This window comes from Salvelinus fontinalis, chromosome 3 (assembly GCF_029448725.1).
Source record: "Salvelinus fontinalis isolate EN_2023a chromosome 3, ASM2944872v1, whole genome shotgun sequence".
Taxonomy (NCBI): Eukaryota; Metazoa; Chordata; class Actinopteri; order Salmoniformes; family Salmonidae; genus Salvelinus; species Salvelinus fontinalis.
In genome coordinates, this window is record NC_074667.1 from 76,721,633 (window position 1) to 76,746,977 (window position 25,345).

The following is a 25,345-nucleotide window of genomic DNA, read 5'->3' on the forward strand; positions in this document are numbered from 1 at the left end:
CAGGAGGAGAGAACACACACACACACCCTATCTCCTCATCCTATCACATATGGTGGAGAATGCAGGCACACACACACACACATACACACACACACACACACACACACACACACACACACACACACACACACACACACACACACACACACACACACACACACACACACACATACTCCAAATTAACCACGTAAAAAAATATATATACATTTTGCCTAACGAGCATCAGAGTACCCCAATCAATAAGAAGAAAGCCAGGGTCAGAGAAACCACAAACCATTAGTTGGGTTGACTGTCAAAAGAGCTCATTCCACTCCAAATGAATCACCCCAAGGTCTATCATTAGGTTTTAAAGAGCCACTGAACATGCTGAGTGACACGTGTTTTTCTGTTGCTCATTAGAAAAACAAGATATCTGTCTTGGAGGTGTGTTTCCTGACCGATTCAGTTTGGTTAATGATGATTGTCCCTCATGAGACACTGTAGGAAGCTTATTTCACTTCCTTAAAATCTCCAGAATTAATCTAAGATAACTTAAGAAATCTGTAATTAATTTTGAAGTTTTGTACGAGGATGTTTTAGTTCAAACTAAGGTGTTTGGTGCAGTATTTCTTATGTAAACAGTCAGAGCTGCTGGGCAGGTCTGTCTCACTGTCTATGCTATTGGATAGAGAGCAGTCACTGCAGTTGTTCACCCCATGTTAGTGGGCAAATGGACATTGTCAAAAAAAAACATAAATTTACCTGGTGAGATGCACATATATTCCAAACTCAGGATGAGACTAACTTTATGACTAAAATGATCCTATTTACACTTTGTTTCTGACTCATATCAATGCCACAGGCCGTTTTCAAAGGGATTTGTTGCTTTTTTAAAGGCAGTCACTCTTTAATAGAAGGAGTAGTCACAGGTGTTATTCTACAGGTGAAGCCCAGTCAGTAAGATGCTGCTACAATTATACTGAACAAAAATATTAACCCAACATGCAACAATTTCAATGATTTTACTGAGTTTGTATTTGTATTTATTATGGATCCCCATTAGTTCCTGCCAAGGCAGCAGCTGTTCTTCTTGGGGTTTATTATGGATCCTCATTTAGTTCCTGCCAAGGCAGCAGCTGTTCTTCCTGGGGTTTATTATGGATCCCCATTAGTTCCTGCCAAGGCAGCAGCTGTTCTTCTTGGGGTTTATTATGGATCCCCTTTAGTTCCTGCCAAGGCAGCAGCCACTCTTCCTGGGGTTTATTATGGATCCCCATTAGTTCCTGCCAAGGCATCAGCTACTCTTCCTGGGGTTTATTATGGATCCCCATTAGTTCCTGCAAAGGCAGCAGCTACTCTTCTTGAGTTTATTATGGATCCCCATTAGTTCCTGCCAAGGCAGCAGCTACTCTTCCTGGGGTCCAGCAACATTACGGCAGTTATATACAGTTTCAGTTCCTATAAGGAAATCAGTCAATTTAAATAAATTCATTAGGCCCTAATCTATGGATTTCACATGAGTGGGCAGGGGCGCAGAAATGGGTAGGCCTGGGAGGGTATAGGCCAACCCACTCGGGAGCCAGGCCCAGCCAATCAGAATGAGTTTTTCCCCATAAAAGGGCTTTATTACAGACAAAGATAGTCCTCAGTTTCATCAGCTGTCCGGGTGGCTGGTCTCAGACGATCCCGCAGGTGAAGAAGCTGGATGTGGAGGTCCTGGGCTGGCGGGGTTACACATGGTCTGCGGTCGAGAGGCCGGTTGGACGTACTGCCAAATTCTCTAAAACGATGCTGGAGGCTTATGGTAGTGAAATCCACATTAAATTATCTGGCAATAGCTCTGGACATTCCTGCAGTCAGCATGCCAATTGCACGCTCCCTGAAAACTTGAGACATCTGTGGCATTGTATTGTGTGTCAAAACTGCACATTTTCGAGTGGCCTTTTATTGTCCCCAGCACAAGGTGCATCTGTGTAATGATACTGCTGTTTAATCAGCTTCTTGATATGCCACACATGTCAGGTGGACGGATCATCTTGGAAAAGAAGAAATGCTCACTAACAGATATAAACAAATTTGTGCACAAAATCGGAGAGAAATAAGCTTTTTTGTGTGTATGAAACATTTCTGGGATCTTTTATTTCAGGTCATGAAACATGGAACCAACACTTTACATGTTGCCTTTATATGTATTTCAGTGTAGATGTCGCTCGTCGGTAATACTGCCCAGTTGTTCAGACTTCCAGCAACCTATTTCCTATGTAGTGCACTACTTTCGACTAGGGCCAATGTCACCCTATTTCCTATGTAGTGTACTACTTTCGACTAGGGCCAATGTCACCCTATTTCCTATGTAGTGCACTACTTTCGACTAGGGCCAATGTCACCCTATTTCCTATGTAGTGCACTACTTTCGACTAGGGCCAATGTCACCCTATTTCCTATGTAGTGCACTACTTTCGACTAGGGCCAATGTCACCCTATTTCCTTTGTAGTGCACTACTTTTGACTAGGGCCAATGGCACCCTATTTCCTATGTAGTGTGCTACTTTTGGCCACGGTCAATGGAAATTCAAACATTGCAGATTTGTAAAATTAATTTTTGATGCAACTGCATACTAATCAGTAACCAATTTATATATACAACTGACCTGTATGCTTATAGCCTACCTTAGATGTCCTCATGCTCTATCGCAGCTTGGATAGACAGTTTGTGCTGTGTAAAACCAGTCAATTAATGCCACATAATACAATCAGTCCACCGTCAAAACGATAGCTCACTAGGGATTATTTCATTATGCAGACAATGCAGTCTAGCTTATCTATAACCATATACAGTATTTAGGAACTCTGACTCCACGCTGTCAGGGCTATCCGTCTCATCACTTGTAGGCTTACCAATGTTCACAGAAGGAGGTCGCGGCCGCTGGGTCTCTGGCAGTCGTCAGCTTGGTTTCGGGAAGAGGAGTTGGAGAGCCCGCACTCTCTCTAGAGCAGGGATGGGCAGCTTTGATGGGGTTGGGGCCACAAAACAACGTAATTCATCACAAGGGGCCGCCGGGGTTCGTGGGTCTATCTACCCACATCGCCCCTCCCACACCTTGCGAGCAAAACATTTTAGCGACCCTCCCTCGTGACAGGGAAGAGAAACAATTTACTTTTTAAAGTAAGTTGAGACCCCGACTAAGTTCCTAAAAAATATTTAATACAAAATGACATTTAAAAAAAATTATAATTCAGAACTCAGTCGGGTTCTCAACTTCCTGTTGACAGTTAGAATAATAGAATGCACAAGGTGCAATTTAGAACATGTGGTTGTGCATCAGAGGCCACTCAATTAGCCCATGTCAGCTATTTTTTTGTTGATTGATAAGTTAGGCTAGCGGCCAGCTATCTGAACTTGTAGTTTAGATACATACATGTATTTATTTATTATTGGTTTGTGGACCTCTAGCTGCCCATCACGGCACTAGAGGAACTGTCACTATTCTCGAGGGGAGGAAGACGAGGAGGAGCAAGGCCACTATCAAAGCCGGGCCCTGGCAGTGAGGTCTCTGTCTGGACTGGTAGGCTGCCCCCGGGCCCTGGCAGTGAGGTCTCTGTCTGGACTGGTAGGCTGCCCCCGGGCCCTGGCAGTGGGGTCTCTGTCTGGACTGGTAGGCTGCCCCCGGGCCCTGGCAGTGAGGTCTCTGTCTGGACTGGTAGGCTGCCCCCGGGCCCTGTCAGTGAGGTCTCTGTCTGGACTGGTAGTCTGCCCCCGGGCCCTGGCAGTGAGGTCTCTGTCTGGACTGGTAGGCTGCCCCCGGGCCCTGGCAGTGAGGTCTCTGTCTGGACTGGTAGGCTGCCCCCGGGCCCTGGCAGTGAGGTATCTGTCTGGACTGGTAGGCTGCCCCCGGGCCCTGGCAGTGAGGTCTCTGTCTGGACTGGTAGGCTGCCCCGGCGCCCTGGCAGTGAGGTCTCTGTCTGGACTGGTAGGCTGCCCCCGGGCCCTGGCAGTGAGGTCTCTGTCTGGACTGGTAGGCTGCCCTCGCGCACTGGCAGTGAGGTCTCTGTCTGGACTGGTAGGCTGCCCCCGGGCCCTGGCAGTGAGGTCTCTGTCTGGACTGGTAGACTGCACCCGGGCCCTGGCAGTGAAGTCTCTGTCTGGACTGGTAGGCGGCAGTGAGGTCTCTGTCTGGACTGGTAGACTGCCACAGCTAGCTGCTACTAGCTTCTTACTAGCTTCCCTCTGCCATGGTGTTTTGTCAGTCGAGGACGAGGTGCTAGCTTTGTTTATCGTCGGTAATAAAGCAGATAAAGCGTTTTTGTGCACCACATGGTCTTACCTTTTTGTTTATCCATCTTGAACAACGCACTCATTCTCCACCCGAGTCAGACCAGAATCACCTAACTTTAAAACAATTTTGACAGCAAATTATGCGAGGAGGCCGAGGCAGGCTGCCGCAGGCGCCCCTGAGAAATAGGCTAATTTGATGCATGATTGTCTGTCTGACTCACCTACTACCCATGTAGATTGGACAACACAAACCTTTTGACTTGCTACATGTGTACATTAAAAAGGAGGGATAAACACCGAAAATAAGGTCTGAGGTTAACATCGGCTAACGAGATGTTATGTCTTGTTCTATGAGGTAATATCAGTCAGTTATCATGACCTTTATGAGTTATGAAGCCTCTATGTGCTTGTTTTGATTACATAAATGCTTCAAATTAACAAAAAGTGATGTTTTCAATATTCATGTTTGTATTGTAGTATTTATAAAGGTGAAACACTATGGAGTCTTAAAGGAGGCCTGTAACACCTACAGATTAAACACTATGGAGTCTTAAAGGAGGCCTGTAACACCTACAGATTAAACACTATGGAGTCTTAAAGGAGGCCTGTAACACCTACAGATTAAACACTATGGAGTCTTAAAGGAGGCCTGTAACACCTACAGATTAAACTCTATGGAGACTTAAAGGAGACCTGTAACACCTACAGATTAAACACTATGGAGTCTTAAAGGAGACCTGTAACACCTACAGATTAAACACTATGGAGTCTTAAAGGAGGCCTGTAACACCTACAGATTAAACACTATGGAGTCTTAAAGGAGGCCTGTAACACCTACAGATTAAACACTATGGAGTCTTAAAGGAGACCTGTAACACCTACAGATTAAACACCATGGAGTCTTAAAGGAGGCCTGTAACACCTACAGATTAAACACTATGGAGTCTTAAAGGAGACCTGTAACACCTACAGATTAAACACTATGGAGTCTTAAAGGAGGCCTGTAACACCTACAGATTAAACACTATGTGTAACGGCGGTCCTCCTCCTCTTCGCCCGAAAAGGAGGAGTATTGAGGGAACCAAGGCGCAGCGGAGTTTGAACACATAATTTATTAAAGAAAACACGAACTTGACTAAACTAACAAAAACAACAAACGGTGTAGACAGACCTGAACGACGAACTTACATTCAAACACGAGAACGCACGAACAGGGAAAAATAGCCTACACATAAAATGACGATGTACAACACAAACCGAACAGTCCCGTATGGTGCGACAAACACTGACACAGGAGACAATCACCCACAACGAACACTGTGAAAACGCCTACCTAAATATGACTCTTAATTAGAGGAACGCCAAACACCTGCCTCTAATTAAGAGCCATACCAGGCAACCCAATAAACCAACATAGAAACAGAAAACATAGAATGCCCACCCAAACTCACGTCCTGACCAACTAACACATATAACAAACTAACAGAAATAGGTCAGGAACGTGACATAACCCCCCCCCATAAGGTGCGAACTCTGGGCGCACCAGCACAAAGTCTAGGGGAGGGTCTGGGTGGGCATCTGACCACGGTGGTGGCTCAGGCTCCGGGCGAGGTCCCCACCCCACCATAGTCAATCCCAGCTTCCATCTCCCCCTAAGAATGTCCACCCACATCTTACCCCCACAAAATCCTCTTGGTAACATCCACGACAGGGGCAGCACCGGGACAGAGGGATAGATCAAGACAGAGGGATCGATCAGGATATAGAGGTAGCTCAGGATAGAGAGGGAGATCAGGATAGAGGGGCAACTCCGGACTGAAAGGCAGCTCCGGACAGAGAGACAGCTCTGGACTGAGGGGCAGTTCTGGGTAAATAGCCGCTCCGGGCTAAGGGACAGCTCATGACTGGCTAACGGCTCTGGACGGTCATGGCTGGCTGACGGCTCTCGACGCTCATGGCTGGCTGACGGCTCTCGACGCTCATGGCTGGCTGACGGCTCTCGACGCTCATGGCTGGCTGACGGCTCTCGACGCTCATGGCTGGCTGAAGGCTCTGGACGCTCATGGCTCACTGACGGCTCTGGCAGATCCTGTCTGGTTGGCGGCTCTGGCAGATCCTGTCTGGTTGGCGGCTCTGGCAGATCCTGTCTGGTTGGCGGCTCTGGCAGATCCTGTCTGGTTGGCGGCTCTGGCAGATCCTGTCTGGTTGGCGGCTCTGGCAGATCCTGTCTGGTTGGCGGCTCTGGCAGATCCTGTCTGGTTGGCGGCTCTGGCAGATCCTGTCTGGTTGGCGGCTCTGGCAGATCCTGTCTGGTTGGCGGCTCTGGCAGATCCTGACTGATAACTGGCTCTAGCGGCTCCTGACTGACTATCGGCTCTGACGGCTCGGGACAGACGGGCGGCTCTAATGGCTCGGGACAGACGGATGGCTCAGACGGCGCTGGGGAGACGGATGGCTCAGACGGCGCTGGGGAGACGGATGGCTCAGACGGCGCTGGGGAGACGGATGGCTCAGACGGCGCTGGGGAGACGGATGGCTCAGATGGCGCTGGGGAGACGGATGGCTCAGATGGTGCTGGGGAGACGGATGGCTCAGACTGCACCTGTCTGGCGGAAGGCTCTGTAGGCTCATGGCAGACGGGCAGCTTTGCAGGCTCATGGCAGACAGGCAGTTCATGCGCCGTTGGGCAGACGGCAGACTCTGGCCGGCTGAGACGCACTGTAGGCTTGGTGCGTGGTGTCGTAACTGGAGGCACCTGACTGAGGACACGCACTTCAAGCCTAGTGCGGGGAGCAGGGACAGGACACACTGACCTCTCGAAGCGCACTATATTCCTGGTGCGTGGTACCGGACTGAGGGCACGCACCTCAGGACAAGTGCGGGGAGAAACAGTGTGCACAGGACTTAGGAGACGCACATGTGGCTTAGTGCGCGGTGCCTGAACTGGAGGCACTAGGCTGGAGACACGCACCATAGGGAGAGTGCGTGGAGGAGGCACAGGGCTCTGAAAACGCACTGGAAGCCTGGTGCGTGGTGTAGGCACTGGTGGTACTGGCCTGGGGCGGGGAGGTAGTGCCGGAAATACCGGACCATGAAGGCGTACTGGCTCCCTTGAGTACAGAGCCTGCCCAACCTTACCTGGTTGAATGCTCCCCGTCGCCCGACCAGTGCGGGGAGGTGGAATAACCCGCACCGGGCTATGTAGGCGAACCGGGGACACCATGCGTAAGGCTGGTGCCATGTAAGCCGGCCCGAGGAGACGTACTGGAGACCAGACACGTTGAGCCGGCCTCATGACACCTGGCTCAATGCCCAATCTAGCCCTACCAGTGCGGGGAGGTGGAATAACCCGCACTGGGCTATGCACTCGTACAGGAGACACCGTGCGCTCTACTGCGTAACACGGCGCCTGCCCGTACTCCCGCTCTCCACAGTAAGCCTGGGAAGTGGGCGGAGGTCTCCTACCTGCCCTTGTCCCACTACCTCTTAGCCCCCCCCCAAGAAATTTTTGGGTGGTACTCACGGGCTTTTCGGGCTTCCGTGCTAGACCCGTCCCCTCATAACTCCGGTTCCCTTCTCCGGTTGCCTCTGCTCTCCTCAGTGCCTCCAGCTGTTCCCATGGGAGGCGATCCCTACCAGCCAGGATCTCCTCCCATGTGTAGCAACCTTTCCCGTCCAATACATCGTCCCAAGTCCATTCCTCCTTCTTTTTCTGTCCCTTACTCCGTTTACACCGCTGCTTGGTTCTGGAGATTTGGTGGGTGGTTCTGTAACGGCGGTCCTCCTCCTCTTCGCCCGAAAAGGAGGAGTATTGAGGGAACCAAGGCGCAGCGGAGTTTGAACACATAATTTATTAAAGAAAACACGAACTTGACTAAACTAACAAAAACAACAAACGGTGTAGACAGACCTGAACTACGAACTTACATTTAAACACGAGAACGCACGAACAGGGAAATATAGCCTACACATAAAATGACGATGTACAACACAAATCGAACAGTCCCGTATGGTGCGACAAACACTGACACAGGAGACAACCACCCACAACGAACACTGTGAAAACGCCTACCTAAATATGACTCTTAATTAGAGGAACGCCAAACACCTGCCTCTAATTAAGAGCCATACCAGGCAACCCAATAAACCAACATAGAAACAGAAAACATAGAATGCCCACCCAAACTCACGTCCTGACCAACTAACGCATATAACAAACTAACAGAAATAGGTCAGGAACGTGACACTATGGAGCCTTAAAGGAGACCTGTAACACCTATAGATTACACACTATGGAGTCTTAAAGGAGACCTGTAACACCTACAGATTAAATACCATGGAGTCTTAAAGGAGGCCTGTAACACCTACAGATTAAACACTATGGAGTCTTAAAGGAGGCCTGTAACACCTACAGATTAAACACTATGGAGTCTTAAAGGAGGCCTGTAACACCTACAGATTAAACACTATGGAGTCTTAAAGGAGGCCTGTAACACCTACAGATTAAACACTATGGAGTCTTAAAGGAGGCCTGTAACACCTACAGATTAAACACTATGGAGTCTTAAAGGAGACCTGTAACACCTACAGATTAAACACTATGGAGTCTTAAAGGAGACCTGTAACACCTACAGATTAAACACTATGGAGTCTTAAAGGAGGCCTGTAACACCTACAGATTAAACACTATGGAGTCTTAAAGGAGGCCTGTAACACCTACAGATTAAACACTATGGAGTCTTAAAGGAGGCCTGTAACACCTACAGATTAAACACTATGGAGTCTTAAAGGAGGCCTGTAACACCTACAGATTAAACACTATGGAGTCTTAAAGGAGACCTGTAACACCTACAGATTAAACACTATGGAGTCTTAAAGGAGGCCTGTAACACCTACAGATTAAACACTATGGAGTCTTAAAGGAGACCTGTAACACCTATAGATTAAACACTATGGAGTCTTAAAGGAGGCCTGTAACACCTACAGATTAAACACTATGGAGTCTTAAAGGAGGCCTGTAACACCTACAGATTAAACACTATGGAGTCTTAAAGGAGACCTGGGTAAAGCTACAGATTAAACACTATGGAGTCTTAAAGGAGGCCTGTAACACCTACAGATTAAACACTATGGAGTCTTAAAGGAGGCCTGTAACACCTACAGATTAAACACTATGGAGTCTTAAAGGAGGCCTGTAACACCTACAGATTAAACACTATGGAGCCTTAAAGGAGACCTGTAACACCTACAGATTAAACACTATGGAGTCTTAAAGGAGACCTGTAACACCTACAGATTAAACACTATGGAGTCTTAAAGGAGACCTGTAACACCTACAGATTAAACACTATGGAGTCTTAAAGGAGACCTGTAACACCTACAGATTAAACACTATGGAGTCTTAAAGGAGACCTGTAACACCTACAGATTAAACACTATGGAGTCTTAAAGGAGGCCTGTAACACCTACAGATTAAACACTATGGAGTCTTAAAGGAGACCTGTAACACCTACAGATTAAACTCTATGGAGTCTTAAAGGAGACCTGTAACACCTACAGATTAAACACTATGGAGTCTTAAAGGAGACCTGTAACACCTACAGATTAAACACTATGGAGTCTTAAAGGAGACCTGTAACACCTACAGATTAAACACTATGGAGTCTTAAAGAAGGCCTGTAACACCTACAGATTAAACACTATGGAGTCTTAAAGGAGGCCTGTAACACCTACAGATTAAACACTATGGAGTCTTAAAGGAGACCTGTAACACCTACAGATTAAACACTATGGAGTCTTAAAGGAGGCCTGTAACACCTACAGATTAAACACTATGGAGTCTTAAAGGAGACCTGGGTAAAGCTGGAATGCCATAAATATGCCAATTTTGATAAATGAAACTCAGTGACCAGTTTATTAGGTATAACACCCCGTTCACAAAAATGGTTCGCTCCTACATACAGTGAGTCACGTGGCTTGCTATATAAATTAGGCATTCAGTTACTGTTCGATTGAATGTTAGAATGGGCAAAACAAGTGACATAAGTGACTATGAGCATGGTATGTTTGTCGGTGAAGGAAAAGCAGCCAACAAGTGCTCAGCATATGTAGGAACTCTTTCAAGACTTTTGGTAAAGCATTCCAAGTGAAGCTGGTTGAGAGAATGCCAAGAGTGTGCAAAACTGTCATCAAGACAAAGTGTGACTATTTGAAGAATCTCAAATATAAAATATATTTTGATTTGTTTAACACTTCTTTGGTTGCTACATGATTCCATATGTGTTATTTCATAGTTTTGATGTCTTCACTATTATTCTACAATGTTGAAAATAGTACAAATAAAGAAAAACCCTTGAATGAGTAGGTGTTTGAAAACTTTTGACCGGTAGTGTATGTTTGTTGTTGAACGCTGTTGAGACGCTGAAAGCTGAACGAGAGACCTCGGTTTATTGTTTTTGTAAAGCTGACAGTGTTTTTATATACTTTAGTTTTGGATCTGTTGGAAGAGACACGGAAGCCCAGCTAGCCTAGCTAGCTCGGCGGTCTCAAATGGAGGCCGCTATTGAACATTTCCAGCGCTGCAGGAGCTGTGTTTACTTTGCTTTGTTCCGGGACAATGTGGACCGCCCAGACTTTCAATGTAGCAACTGCTTGCATGCGGAGGACTACAGGGGTGAAGTGGCTACTCTTAACAAGCAAGTAGCAAACCTACACAAACAACTGGGGAATCCACGTCCGCCTACTTTTTCTTCGCTCTGGTCTGGTGGAAGTGATGCCGCCGTGTCGGCTCTCCACAGTCGACTGGCTGGCGTTCAGCAGGGTTCCATCCCTGTAGGGATCTCCCCCTTTCCCTGGAGAACGGAGCTGTTCTCGACCCAACCATACAGCCATGGAGATACGTCACTCGCCGTGGAAGTCGAAGATAGCGTCCTCTGGCAACGGGGGTCTCCTTGGAGATGTTGAGCCCGGACCTGACACAGACCAGAAACGGCTTTGCCGTCCTGAATCCAGAGATTCTTCCTTGGGGGCTTCCCATTCAAGATCGGATCCAGAGGTACCTGTGTCTTCATCCTCTGTTCTGTCTTCCTTTCCGGTGGCTTCTACCTTAGGTTCAGATCCTCGGAGCTCCCACCTTCATAAGACTGTGAGGCTGCCTGAGAGACTGGCTTATTCTACATCATCAGCTGTCATCATAGGCAGCTCTATGGTGAGAAACATCTCAGTCCCCAAGGCAAAAACCCTGTGCTACCCAGGAGCACGAGTACAGGACATCACAAGGCTCTTTCTGACTGTTCTACGACAGAAGCCGGGAGCTGACACTGTCGTAGTCCATGTGGGGTCAAACGGCATCAGGGGGGCTAGCTCGGAACATCTGAAAATGGATTTTAAAGAACTGATTTTAGCATTAAAAGATGGCCAATCATTTCAGGTCCAGTACCATCGTTGGGCCGTTGTTGCGAACAATTCAGCAGGCTACTGCATTACACATCTGGCTAAAAGATTACTGTAGCTCTTCTGGAGTCACTTTTACCGATACCTTTGACACCTTCTGGAAACAACAGATACTCTACAGGAATGACGGAGTCCATACAAATCATCTTGGCTCCTGGATGCTGTCCACGCATTTCAAGGCTCCGTTGAAACAATGACTTATCAATGACGCAAGACCGGCTCAGGTAATCCTTACCATTGTGACAATGAGTCGTCATAATGCTGCATCAAATGTACGTTATTCTAGGGGCGGTGGCAGACACAATGTAACTAACTTAATTTATGTCCCCCTAATTGCCCTGGTCCTACAGCTATTCTAAGCAGTAGTCATGAGCCTATGGACCAGAGTTATACTGTTAGCACTGAGGCGGTGTGCCCTAATAGGAAGACCACTTTATGCAGCTCACCCTGACCTATCAGCTCCAATATAAATAACATGAGCATGTCTACTTCTGATAAGCTTCCCAGAAAAGCATTAAAATCAATCAAGCAACCCAGAAAAGTGCTAAAAAATAGCCCATATTAATACATGCAGCCTGAGAACCAAGGTCCATGAAGTCAATAACTTGCTTGTAACGGATGACATTCATCTTTGAAACTCACTTAGATAATACATTTGATGATACAGTGGTAGCAATACATGGTTATAACATCTACCGAAAAGACAGAAATGCCACAAGGGGCGGTGTTGCGGTCTATTCAAATCAGATGTATTTATAAAGCCCTTCTTACATTAGCTGATATCTCAAAGTGCTGTACAGAAACCAGCCTAAAACCCCAAACAGCAAGCAGTGCAGGTGTAGAATCCCGGTGGCTAGGAAAAACTCCCTAGAAAGGCCAAAACCTAGGAAGAAACCTAGAGAGGAACCAGGTTATGCCGGGTGGAGATTTTAACAGAACATGGCCAATATGTTCAAATGTTCATAAATGACTAGCATGGTCAAATACAAATAATCACAGTAGTTGTCGAGGGTGCAACAAGTCAGCACCTCAGGAGTAAATGTCAGTTGGCTTTTCATAGCCAATCATTGAGAGTATCTCTACCGCTCCTGCTGTCTCTAGAAAGTTGAAAACAGCAGGTCTGGGACAGGTAGCACGTCCGGTGAACAGGTCAGGGTTCCATAGCCGCAAGGAGAACAGTTGAAACTGGAGCAGCAGCACGGCCAGGTGGACTGGGGACAGCAAGGAGTCATCAGGCCCGGTAGTCCTGACACATGGTCCTAGGGCTCAGGTCCTCCGAGAGAGAGAAAGATAGAAAGAAAGAGAGAATTAGAGAGAGCATACTACCCACATGGGTAGGCAGACCATTCCATAAAAATGGAGCTCTGTAGGAGACGGCCCTGTCTCCAGCTGTTTGCTTAGAAATTCTAGGGACAATTAGGAGGCCTGTGTCTTGTGACCGAAGCGTACGTGTAGGTATATACAGCAGGACCAAATCGGAAAGATAGGTAGGAGCAAGTCCATGTAATGCTTATTCAGAACCACAATCCTGTAAAGCTTAGAGACGATCTAATGTTAAATACTGTTGAAGTAATATGGCTACATGTTCATCTGCCTCACCTAAAGACCATTCTGGTGGGAAGCTGCTATAGACCATCAAGTGCTAACAGTCAGTATCTGGATAATATGTGTGAAATGCTTGATAATGTATGTGATGTCACCAGAGAAGTATATTTTCTGGGTGATTTTAAATATTGACTGGCTGCCCTCTCAAGAAAAAACTTTAAACAGTAACCAGTGTCTGTAACCTGGTTCAGGTTGTCAGTCGAACCTACCAGGGTAGTTACAAACAGCACAGGAGTTAAATCATCAACATGTATTGATCACAACTTTACTAATGCTGCAGAAATGTGCTTTAAAGCAGTATCCAAATCCATCGGATGTAGTGATCACAATATAATAGCCATATCTAGGAAAACCAAAGTTCCAAAGGCTGGGCCTAAAATAGTGTATAAGAGGTCATTAAATACGTTTTGTAGTGATTCATATGTTGATGATCTAAAGAATATTTGCTGGTCTGTGGTGTGTAATGAGGAGCAACCAGACGCTGCACTTGACACATCTATGAAATTGCTTATTCCAGTTACTAATAAGCATGCACCCATTTAAGAAAATGACTGTAAAAACTGTTAAATCTCCTTGGATTGATGAGGAATTAAAAAATTGTATGGTTGAGAGGGATGAGACAAAAGGTCTGGCAGCCCCAACTGATTGGCAAACATACTGCAAATTTAGAAATCATTTGACTAAATAAAAATAAACTACTATGAAACAAAGATAAATGATATAAAGAATGAAAGTAAAAAGCTTTGGAGCACCTTAAATTAAGTTTGGGGAAAAAAAGCCAACTCGGCTCCATCATTCATTGAATCAGAAGCTCATTCATCAAAGCCCACTGACATTGCCAACTACTTTAATGACTTTTTCATTGGCAAGATAAGCAAACTTAGGGATGACATGCCAGCAACAAACGCTGACAATACACATCCAAGTATATCTGACCAAATTATGAAAGACAAGAATTGTACTTTTGATTGATGTGGAAGAGGTGAATTCTGTTTCGTTGTCTATCAACAGTGACAAGCCACCGGGGTCTGACAATCTGGATGGAAAATTCATGAGGATAATAGCGGACGATATTTCCACTCCTATTTGCCACATCTTCAGTTTTAGCCTACTACAAAGTTCCCTCAGGCCTGGAGGGAAGTTAAAGTAATTCCGCTACCCAAGAATAGTAAAGCCCCCTTTACTGGCTCAAATAGCCCACCAATCAGCCTGTTACCAACCCTTAGTAAACTTCTGGAAAAAATTGTATTTGACCAGATACAATACTTTTTCACAGTAAACAAAATGACAGACTTTCAGTACACTTATAGGGAAAGACACTCAAGAAGCACAGCACTTGCACAAATGACTGATGATTGGGTAAGAGAAATTGATGATAATATTATTGTGGGGGCTGTCTTGTTAGACTTCAGTGCAGCATTTTACATTATCAATCATAGTCTGCTGCTGGAAAAACACATGTGTTATGGCTTTACACCCCAGGCTATAATCTGGATAAAGTGTTATTTATCTAACAGAACACAGAGTCCTTTAATGGAAGCCTCTCAAACATAATCCAGGTAGAATCAGGAATTCCCCAGGGTAGCGGTTTAGGTCCCTTGCTTTTTTCAATCTTTACTAATGATATGCCTTGGGCTTTGAGTAAGGCCTGTGTGTCTCAGTATGCCGATGACTCAACACTATGCACGTCAGCTACTACAGCGACTGAAATGACTGCAACACTTAACAAAGAGCTGCAGTTAGTTTCAAAATGGGTAGCAATGAATAAGCTAGTGCTAAATATGTCCAAAACTAAAAGCATTGTATTTGGGACAAATCATTCACTAAACCCTAAACCTCAACTGCGTCTCGTAATGAGTAATGTGGAAATTGAGCAAGTTGAGGTGACCAAACTGCTTGGAATAACCCTGGATTGTCATGGTCAAAACATATTGATACAACAGTAGCTAAGATGGGGAGAAGTCTGTCCATAATAAAGAGCTGCTCTGTCTTCTTAACAACACTGTCAACAAGGCATGTCTTACAGGCCCTAGTTTTGTCACACGCATACTGTTCAGTTGTGTGGTCAAGTGCCACAAAGAGATACTTGGGAAAAGTGCAGTTGGCTCAGAACAGGGCTGCACGGCTGGCCCTTAAAAGTATACCGGAGAGCTAACATTAATGACATTCATGTCAATCTCTCATGGCTCAAAGTGGAAGAGAGATTGACTTCATCATTACTTGTCTTTGTAAGAGGTGACAAGCTGAATGTACTGAGCTGTCTGTTTACACTACTGGCACCCAGCTCGGTACATTCAGCTTCTCAACACCTCTTACAAAAACAAGTAATGATGAAGTCAATCTCTCTTCCACTTTGAGCCATGAGAGATTGACATGCATGTCATTGATGTTAGCTCTTGGACACCCATTCATAACCCACAAGACATGTCACCAGAGGTGTCTTCACAGTCCTCAAGTCCAGAACAGACTACGGGAGGCACACAGTGCTACATAGAGCCATGACTACATGGAACTCTATTCCACATCAGGTAACTGATGTAAGCAGTAGAATCAGATTTAAAAAAACAGGTCAAAATACACCTTATGGAACAACGGGGACTGTGAAGAGACACACAGAAAGGTACAGACACATGCATACACACACATTGTGATATTGTTGTATGGTGGTATTGAACATGTTGTGTTGTGGATATGTGGTGGTGTAGGGATGTTATATGGTGTACTGTCTTATCTTGAGTTAATTCAGTACAAACATAGTTCACTGTTGTATCTGTTGTTTTAAATGTCATGTGGACGCTTTGCTGTGTTTGGGCCCCAGGAAGAGTAGCTGCTGCCTTGGAACAGCTAATGGGGATCCCTAATAAATACAAATACAAATATACCCACAACTTGTGATGTCAGTGGGAGGTGTGCCATCCACCACTTATGATGTCCCCAGTCTTCTGCTGAGCATTTCCAATTTGGCTGTGGGCTGAGCTGTTTGGTGTATTGTGTTGTTGCAGCGCTGTTTAGTAGTTAGTATTGTTTGTGTGTGTGTGTGTGCGTGTGTGTGTGTGCGTGTGTGTGTGTGTGTGTGTGTGTGTGTGTGTGTGTGTGTGTGTGTGTGTGTGTGTGTGTGTGTGTGTGTGTGTGTGTGTGTGTGTGTGTGTGTGTGTGTGTGTGTGTGTGTGTGTGTGTGTCAGTTGTGGTACATGTTGTCTCTAGAGTGTGGTAACATTGTGTTTGGTGGTGACTGAGAGTGAGACCCAGTCTATCAGGCCCTGTGGCAGCTGGCTAATTGAGGATTGTTGGATTTTCTTAATCTGGGTTCAGTCCCTCTGTTCTGTTCTACTCTGTTCTACTCTGTTCTCCTCTGTTCTGTTCTACTCTGTTCTCCTCTGTTCACCTCTACTCTGTTCTGTTCTACTCTGTTCTGCTCTGTTCTGTTCTGCTCTGTTCTGTTCTGCTCTGTTCTGTTCTCCTCTACTCTGTTCTGTTCTACTCTGTTCTGTTCTACTCTGTTCTCCTCTACTCTGTTCTCCTCTACTCTGTTCTGTTCTACTCTGTTCTCCTCTACTCTGTTCTGTTCTACTCTGTTCTGCTCTGTTCTGTTCTGCTCTGTTCTGTTCTGCTCTGTTCTGTTCTGCTCTGTTCCCAAACTGCTAATCACTACTAAAAGACAGAGGGATGAAGAGAGGGAGGAGGGAGAGAGGGAGGAGGGAGAGATGGAGGAGGGAGAAGGCAAGAGGTAGGGGCAGGAGGGAAAGGGGTAGAGAGGCAAAGGGGTCAAATCGACTGGGGCAGACAGAAAGCGAGAGAGCGAGAAGTTGTTGATGAAGTCTGATAGATCTCTTATAGAATGAGTAATCGCTTACTGGGCTTTTGAGACTGTTGAGAGTACTGATCCCGGGTTGACTGCCTGTCTACCCTAGCTTTAGAGGGCAGAGAGCTAGAGGACATAGCCTGGCCAGTAGCCACAGTAATGTCTAGCTAGAGGACATAGCCTGGCCAGTAGCCACAGTAATGTCTAGCTAGAGGACATAGCCTGGCCAGTAGCCACAGTAATGTCTAGCTAGAGGACATAGCCTGGCCAGTAGCCACAGTAATGTCTAGCTAGAGGACATAGCCTGGCCAGTAGCCACAGTAATGTCTAGCTAGAGGACATAGCCTATATAGCCTGGCCAGTAGCCACAGTAATGTCTAGCTAGAGGACATAGCCTGGCCAGTAGTCACAGTAATGTCTAGCTAGAGGACATAGCCTGGCCAGTAGCCACAGTAATGTCTAACTAGAGGACATAGCCTGGCCAGTAGCCACAGTAATGTCTAACTAGAGGACATAGCCTGGCCAGTAGCCACAGTAATGTCTAGCTAGAGGACATAGCCTGGCCAGTAGTCACAGTAATGTCTAGCTAGAGGACATAGCCTGGCCAGTAGCCACAGTAATGTCTAGCTAGAGGACATAGCCTGGCCAGTAGTCACAGTAATGTCTAGCTAGAGGACATAGCCTGGCCAGTAGCCACAGTAATGTCTAGCTAGAGGACATAGCCTGGCCAGTAGCCACAGTAATGTCTAGCTAGAGGACATAGCCTGGCCAGTAGCCACAGTAATGTCTAACTAGAGGACATAGCCTGGCCAGTAGCCACAGTAATGTCTAGCTAGAGGACATAGCCTGGCCAGTAGCCACAGTAATGTCTAGCTAGAGGACATAGCCTGGCCAGTAGCCACAGTAATGTCTAACTAGAGGACATAGCCTGGCCAGTAGCCACAGTAATGTCTAGCTAGAGGACATAGCCTGGCCAGTAGCCACAGTAATGTCTAGCTAGAGGACATAGCCTATATAGAGTGACCAGTAGTCACAGTAATGAGATTGCTTTGATGATAGTTTGGACTCAGGCTTTATGTTTGATTTGCTGTGTACTGCAGGGAGAATGTCTGTGTGTGATTGAACCATTGCACCACATTCAGCCTGTGGTTGGTCAGTTAGTCACTCTCACGAACACTAACATATGATAACATACTGTTAATAAACTAAACACTAGTGTGTCTACGTGCTGCTGGTGTGTTCGGTCCTCTTTTCTACTGGTTATCCATGGGTTGCCATGACACTTCCTAAGCCAGGCACAGTTCAGACCAGAACCATCCCTGCCAAGGTTACACAGTGTACCAGCTCAGTCTTACTGATGCTGGGGATGAGGTGCTTCCTGTCCATTGACCTTTACACACCAAGCAATAGTCATGAGAGCAGAGGTCCTGAGACCTCGTCTATCTGCCAGTGATACTTTGTGATAGTTGTGACCACTGCTCTGCAGCTGCTGTGTGTCTTGGTACCGGTACTGATGGCTGCTCTGCAGCTGCTGTGTGTCTTGGTACCGGTACTGATGGCTGCTCTGCAGCTGCTGTGTGTCTTGGTACCGGTACTGATGGCTGTGACACTGCTCTGCAGCTGCTGTGTGTCTTGGTACCGGTACTGATGGTTGTGACACTGCTCTGCAGCTGCTGTGTGTCTTGGTACCGGTACTGATGGCTGCTCTGCAGCTGCTGTGTGTCTTGGTACCGGTACTGATGGCTGATCTGCAGCTGCTGTGTGTCTTGGTACCGGTACTGATGGTTGTGACACTGCTCTGCAGCTGCTGTGTGTCTTGGTACCGGTACTGATGGCTGCTCTGCAGCTGCTGTGTGTCTTGGTACCGGTACTGATGGCTGCTCTGCAGCTGCTGTGTGTCTTGGTACCGGTACTGATGGTTGTGACACTGCTCTGCAGCTGCTGTGTGTCTTGGTACCGGTACTGATGGCTGCTCTGCAGCTGCTGTGTGTCTTGGTACCGGTACTGATGGCTGCTCTGCAGCTGCTGTGTGTCTTGGTACCGGTACTGATGGCTGCTCTGCAGCTGCTGTGTGTCTTGGTACCGGTACTGATGGCTGCTCTGCAGCTGCTGTGTGTCTTGGTACCGGTACTGACGGCTGCTCTGCAGCTGTTGTGTGTCTTGGTACCGGTACTGACGGCTGCTCTGCAGCTGCTGTGTGTCTTGGTACCGGTACTGACGGCTGCTCTGCAGCTGCTGTGTGTCTTGGTACCGGTACTGACGGCTGCTCTGCAGCTGCTGTGTGTCTTGGTACCGGTACTGACGGCTGCTCTGCAGCTGCTGTGTGTCTTGGTACCGGTACTGACGGCTGCTCTGCAGCTGCTGTGTGTCTTGGTACCGGTACTGATGGTTGTGACACTGCTCTGCAGCTGCTGTGTGTCTTGGTACCGGTACTGATGGCTGCTCTGCAGCTGCTGTGTGTCTTGGTACTGGTACTGATGGCTGCTCTGCAGCTGCTGTGTGTCTTGGTACCGGTACTGATGGCTGCTCTGCAGCTGCTGTGTGTCTTGGTACCGGTACTGATGGCTGCTCTGCAGCTGCTGTGTGTCTTGGTACCGGTACTGACGGCTGCTCTGCAGCTGCTGTGTGTCTTGGTACCGGTACTGATGGCTGTGACACTGCTCTGCAGCTGCTGTGTGTCTTGGTACCGGTACTGATGGCTGCTCTGCAGCTGCTGTGTGTCTTGGTACCGGTACTGACGGCTGCTCTGCTATAGTATCTAAGGTGTGTTGATATTTAGAGTAATGGCTTTTTTTGATGTCACTTTACAGCCTCATCATGTGACAAGGTCGCAGGTTGATGGGGTCAGAGAGGCCATTATCAAAGATGCAGTGTATCAACATTTTAACATCGTCCTGAATATAATGAGACATATTGTGTAGGAAACTCCCCCCCCCCCCCCCCCCCAGCCATATTAACAGCGTTTGATATTGTCTCTTTGTGTTTCCTTTTGTTCCCACCGCAGCCCAGAGGTCATCCCTGTGATCACATGATGATAACACCCACTGCAATAATCACCATTCTGTTAGAATCTAACTAGCTGTTTGGAAAAACATTGGAAAAGATCCCAGAGCCATTTGAAGAGAGTGACTTTGCTCAGTTTGTCCACCACCTCTGCTCTCCCTGTTACCCATATCACCATGATGACATTACAACAGAAGAGGAAAGCCGACACCAGAAGGTGAACACAGGCAGTAGCTAGGCAAAGCTCTTTTTGGGCTGTATTCTGACTTGAGGTCTACACACTTAACTCTAATTTTCACACACGTCTCTCTTTGATGTCAATAAATGATTTACACGAAATGGAAAGTTTAAGAATAAAAGTGGACCTGAGGTACTGGTCTGCTTTCTCCTTTTTGCTCCGTATAATTACCTCAGTAGAAAGTCACTTAACTGTAAGTGTCTCTCTGAGGACTTGTTGTCTCCTCTTGCATCCTTATTAGAGAGGGGAAGAGGTCCTTCAGAGACCTCCGACAGCCTAAGCTGGTCTCATGCATACATGAGCGCCACTTAAAAGGCAGAAGGATGTCGGGAAGGCTGTTCGATAAGGCTGAGCGCCACTTAAAAGGCAGACGGACGTAGGGAAGGCTGTTCGATAAGGCTGAGCGCCACTTAAAAGGCAGACGGACGTAGGGAAGGCTGTTCGATAAGGCTGAGCGCCACTTACAAGGCAGAAGGATGTCGGGAAGGCTGTTCGATAAGGCTGAGCACCACTTAAAAGGCAGACGGACGTAGGGAAGGCTGTTCGATAAGGCTGAGCGCCACTTAAAAGGCAGACGGACGTAGGGAAGGCTGTTCGATAAGGCTGAGCGCCACTTACAAGGCAGAAGGTTGTCGGGAAGGCTGTTCGATAAGGCTGAGCGCCACTTAAAAGGCAGACGGACGTAGGGAAGGCTGTTTGATAAGGCTGAGCGCCACTTAAAAGGCAGAAGGACGTAGAGAAGGCTGTTCGATGAGGCTGTTCGATAAGGCTGTTTATTAGTGGAAAGAGGAAAATATAATGGCATGTTGTTCCAGAATCACCTGCACACACAACCTGTTGTCTCTCCTGCTTAGAGGAGATCTGGGGAAAAATGACTCAATAAATGTTGTTCATTCAACCTTCAGTGCAGTCAGTGTGTAAATACAAGCAGAGAAATGAGCTGTGTCATTTTCCCATAGGGCTGTGTTCTGAGATCTGTGAAGACTAGCTGTGTCATAATAGGGCTGTGTTCTGAGATCTGTGAAGACTAGCTGCATGTCATAATAGGGCTCTGTTTTAAGATCTGTGAAGACTAGCTGCATGTCATAATAGGGCTCTGTTTTAAGATCTGTGAAGACTAGCTGCATGTCATAATAGGGCTGTGTTCTGAGATGTGTGAAGACTAGCTGCATGTCATAATAGGGCTCTGTTTTAAGATCTGTGAAGACTAGCTGCATGTCATAATAGGGCTCTGTTTTAAGATCTGTGAAGACTAGCTGCATGTCATAATAGGGCTCTGTTTTAAGATCTGTGAAGACTAGCTGCATGTCATAATAGGGCTCTGTTTTAAGATCTGTGAAGACTAGCTGCATGTCATAATAGGGCTCTGTTTTAAGATCTGTGAAGACTAGCTGCATGTCATAATAGGGCTCTGTTTTAAGATCTGTGAAGACTAGCTGCATGTCATAATAGGGCTCTGTTTTAAGATCTGTGAAGACTAGCTGCATGTCATAATAGGGCTCTGTTTTAAGATCTGTGAAGACTAGCTGCATGTCATAATAGGGCTGTGTTCTGAGATGTGTGAAGACTAGCTGCATGTCATAATAGGGCTCTGTTTTAAGATCTGTGAAGACTAGCTGCATGTCATAATAGGGCTGTGTTCTGAGATCTGTGAAGACTAGCTGCATGTCATAATAGGGCTCTGTTTTAAGATCTGTGAAGACTAGCTGCATGTCATAATAGGGCTCTGTTTTAAGATCTGTGAAGACTAGCTGCATGTCATAATAGGGCTGTGTTCTGAGATCTGTGAAGACGAGTTCAAATTAAATTTGTCACATTCCCCCGAGTACAACAGGTGTAGTTGACCTTACCATGAAATGCTTACTTTACAAGCCCTTAATTAACCAACAATGCAGTTAAGAAAATATTTACTAAATAAACTAAAGTTAAAAACATTTAATAAATCAAAAAGTAACACAAGACTTTTACATAACAATAATGAGGCTATACAGGGGTATCAGCACCGGTTATCTGTACTTTACTTTACTATATATATTTTTGACGACTTTTACTTCACTACATTCCTAAAGAAAATATTGTACTTTTTACTCCATATATTTCCCTGACAACCAAAAGTACTCGTTACATTTTGGATGCTTAGCAGGACAGGAACATTCCGAGCTGTGTTCTGAGATATGTGAAGTCTCCCACTGACGTCAAGGAATGATTTCGGTGGAAATAGGAGTTGCGTGTGGTAATCTCAACTCTGAATCGAGCCAGAGTAAGGAGGCGGTTACGATCGTCCTCAAGATTATCTATCATTTTGACTAAGCAGTAATGACTAAGCTAAGTGGTGTGAATCCTCAGTTGACTGGTCCTGTTTTCCAGATCAGCAGCTGAATGAGGAACAACAGGTGGAGGTTAGGTCACATGGATTCACATGGTAGAGTTCAGTTAACCCTGAACGACCCCTGACTTTTGACCCTTGTCCTTAGCAGACCCTCCTGGTCCAGACGTGACAGACGTGACAGTTGGGCTGGTTTGACGTGACAGTTTGTCTGAGTTTAGTCATTACTAAGCACCAGGCCTATTTACTGAGACAGTAACCCACCTTCAAACATCATATTTTGGTGTCCCTCCCCTACCGTGCCATAGCCTTCCTGTTATTATGTAGATTCCTAGATATATGGTGACTTATGAGTTTAAGTCAGATTCATTCCATCAATTGTGATGACATAGTTTGTTGACTTCACTCAGTACCTTACCGTCGCAATCTAGCACTGTGACAAATTGAACATCTATTTGAAATTGTCATAAGACCATGTCAGAAAACCATGTCAAGTAATTTACATTTTGAATCAGAATGACAAGTCTACATGTATGCAGACAGTGAACTGGATTCTGAGGTAGGATTTTGTGGTTGATTCTGTGGTATGTAGAGAAGTTCGCTGAACAGACCTCTTCCTCTCCAATTCAAATTAATATTATAAAAATAAAAAGTACGTGAAACTTAATTGGAAAACATGTGATGTGGTTCCATTCACTGGCGTAATATTTATATGGTGCGACTGGATTAATAAGAACTGTCCAGATAATAAATAACTCACACAAAGTCCCAGACTCATACTTATCCACCACACATGAGCCTTTTCTAGGTTCTGTAGGCTTCAATATCATTCTCAAAGCAAAGCCAACAGATGCCTTGACTAGCGTGACAGTATAGTTACTTCAAAGCAGAACAAGACTCCTCTCCCCCTCCGATTTCCTGTTAGAAGTGCTAAAAATTGAATCTCTCATTATAAATACAGTATGAAAGACCAAAGTTACAGTTCATGTGGGAGAAAAAAAAGTTATTCAGTTCTGTCAAACAGGGACGAGCTTGTGAGGATTGCTGAATGGTACTGGCACCAACAGGCAAGGCTGGCATACACTGGCACTACGATCCCCTTTCTCCCTCACACCCATGGCAATAATGGGTATCATCACAATATGGTCAGGGGCATCACGAGATGAACAAAACGGAGAGGCTGATACTGTCACTGGAGCTGTAACTAATGAACACTGGAGCTGTAACTAACGAACACTGGAGCTGTAACTAACGAACACTGGAGCTGTAACTAATGAACACTGGAGCTGTAACTAACGAACACTGGAGCTGTAACTAACGAACACTGGAGCTGCAACTAACGAACACTGGAGCTGCAACTAACGAACACTAGAGCTGTAACTAATGAACACAGGAGCTGTAACTAAGGAACACTGGAGCTGCAACTAACGAACACTGGAGCTGTAACTGTCGTGTCTTTGGCTATGCCAGATTAATTGCTATGACATGCTATTCTATAAAATAATTTCTCCGTAATTAATATTACCTGATTGAACTAATCATGTAAATATTAATTAACTAGAGAGGGACACCACGAAATAATATTTATAGAGCTGTTATCTTCCGAATAAACTCTTAAAGATTTTGTAATATTTTACATCCATAGCAGTCACATTAATCGTCATTTTATTCAGTCTCATCTGAAAGTGGTAAATCCTTGGTTATCTGCAAGAATCCTGGCTAACAAGTTGAATCAGCAATACAAAATTGTGTTTAATTATTTATTTACTAAATACCTAACTAATCACACAGAAACACACATACACAATTAAATCATAACTTGATTACAAAGTGCCGTCATAAAGAAAAACGTCCCTAGCGGGCGGAATAGATATGACAGCTTGTTACACAAAGAAAGGGCCTGAGTTTTAGTGAAAGGGCGGGAGACTGGGACAGGGCCGAAGCTGTGCTGTCGTAAATAGAGTATCTTATGCATTCTAAATTACCGCCCATTTGAAAAAGGAAAATGCAATAAATATTTACTCTGAGCTGCGCTTCAGTAGGTTGGTGGTAGATGGAAGACCGTATCGCCAACCCGAGTCCTCTGTCCTTTGAAGAATGTCTCTGGTGGTCACTGGATACGTTGGAGTAACGTCGTGTGTAGTAGACGGGATACTCTGACTGCAACTGAACTGACATAATATACCTTAAGTACCACCGCATATGTTCAGTTGGTCGGATTACCAGAATATAGTTAATTTCCCCCCACTTCTGATGTTCCCAGAATCTCTATGTTAACCAAGGGGTTTTCTTATGTCACATCAGTTATAGTAGGGAGAGGGAAAAGGGGGGAAAGAGGTATTTATGACTGTCATAAACCTACCCCTAGGCCAACGTCATGACATAACTAACGAACACTGGAGCTGTAACTAACGAACACTGGAGCTGTAACTAACGAACACTGGAGCTGTAACTAACGAACACTGGAGCTGTAACTAACGAACACTGGAGCTGTAACTAACGAACACTGGAGCTGTAACTAACGAACACTGGAGCTGTAACTAACGAACACTAGAGCTGTAACTAATGAACACTGGAGCTGTAACTAAGGAACACTGGAGCTGTAACTAAGGAACACTGGAGCTGTAACTAAGGAACACTGGAGCTGTAACTAAGGAACACTGG

At 45.8% G+C, this 25,345-nt stretch overlaps 1 protein-coding gene across 2 annotated transcripts in view; it reads left to right on the forward strand.

Annotated features, from left to right (window-relative positions):
* The window catches only part of ppp1r16b (protein phosphatase 1, regulatory subunit 16B), a 178,829-nt gene that overhangs the window by 70,832 nt on the left and 82,652 nt on the right, over positions 1–25,345 (forward strand). The gene's annotated exons all lie outside the window — the stretch shown is intronic.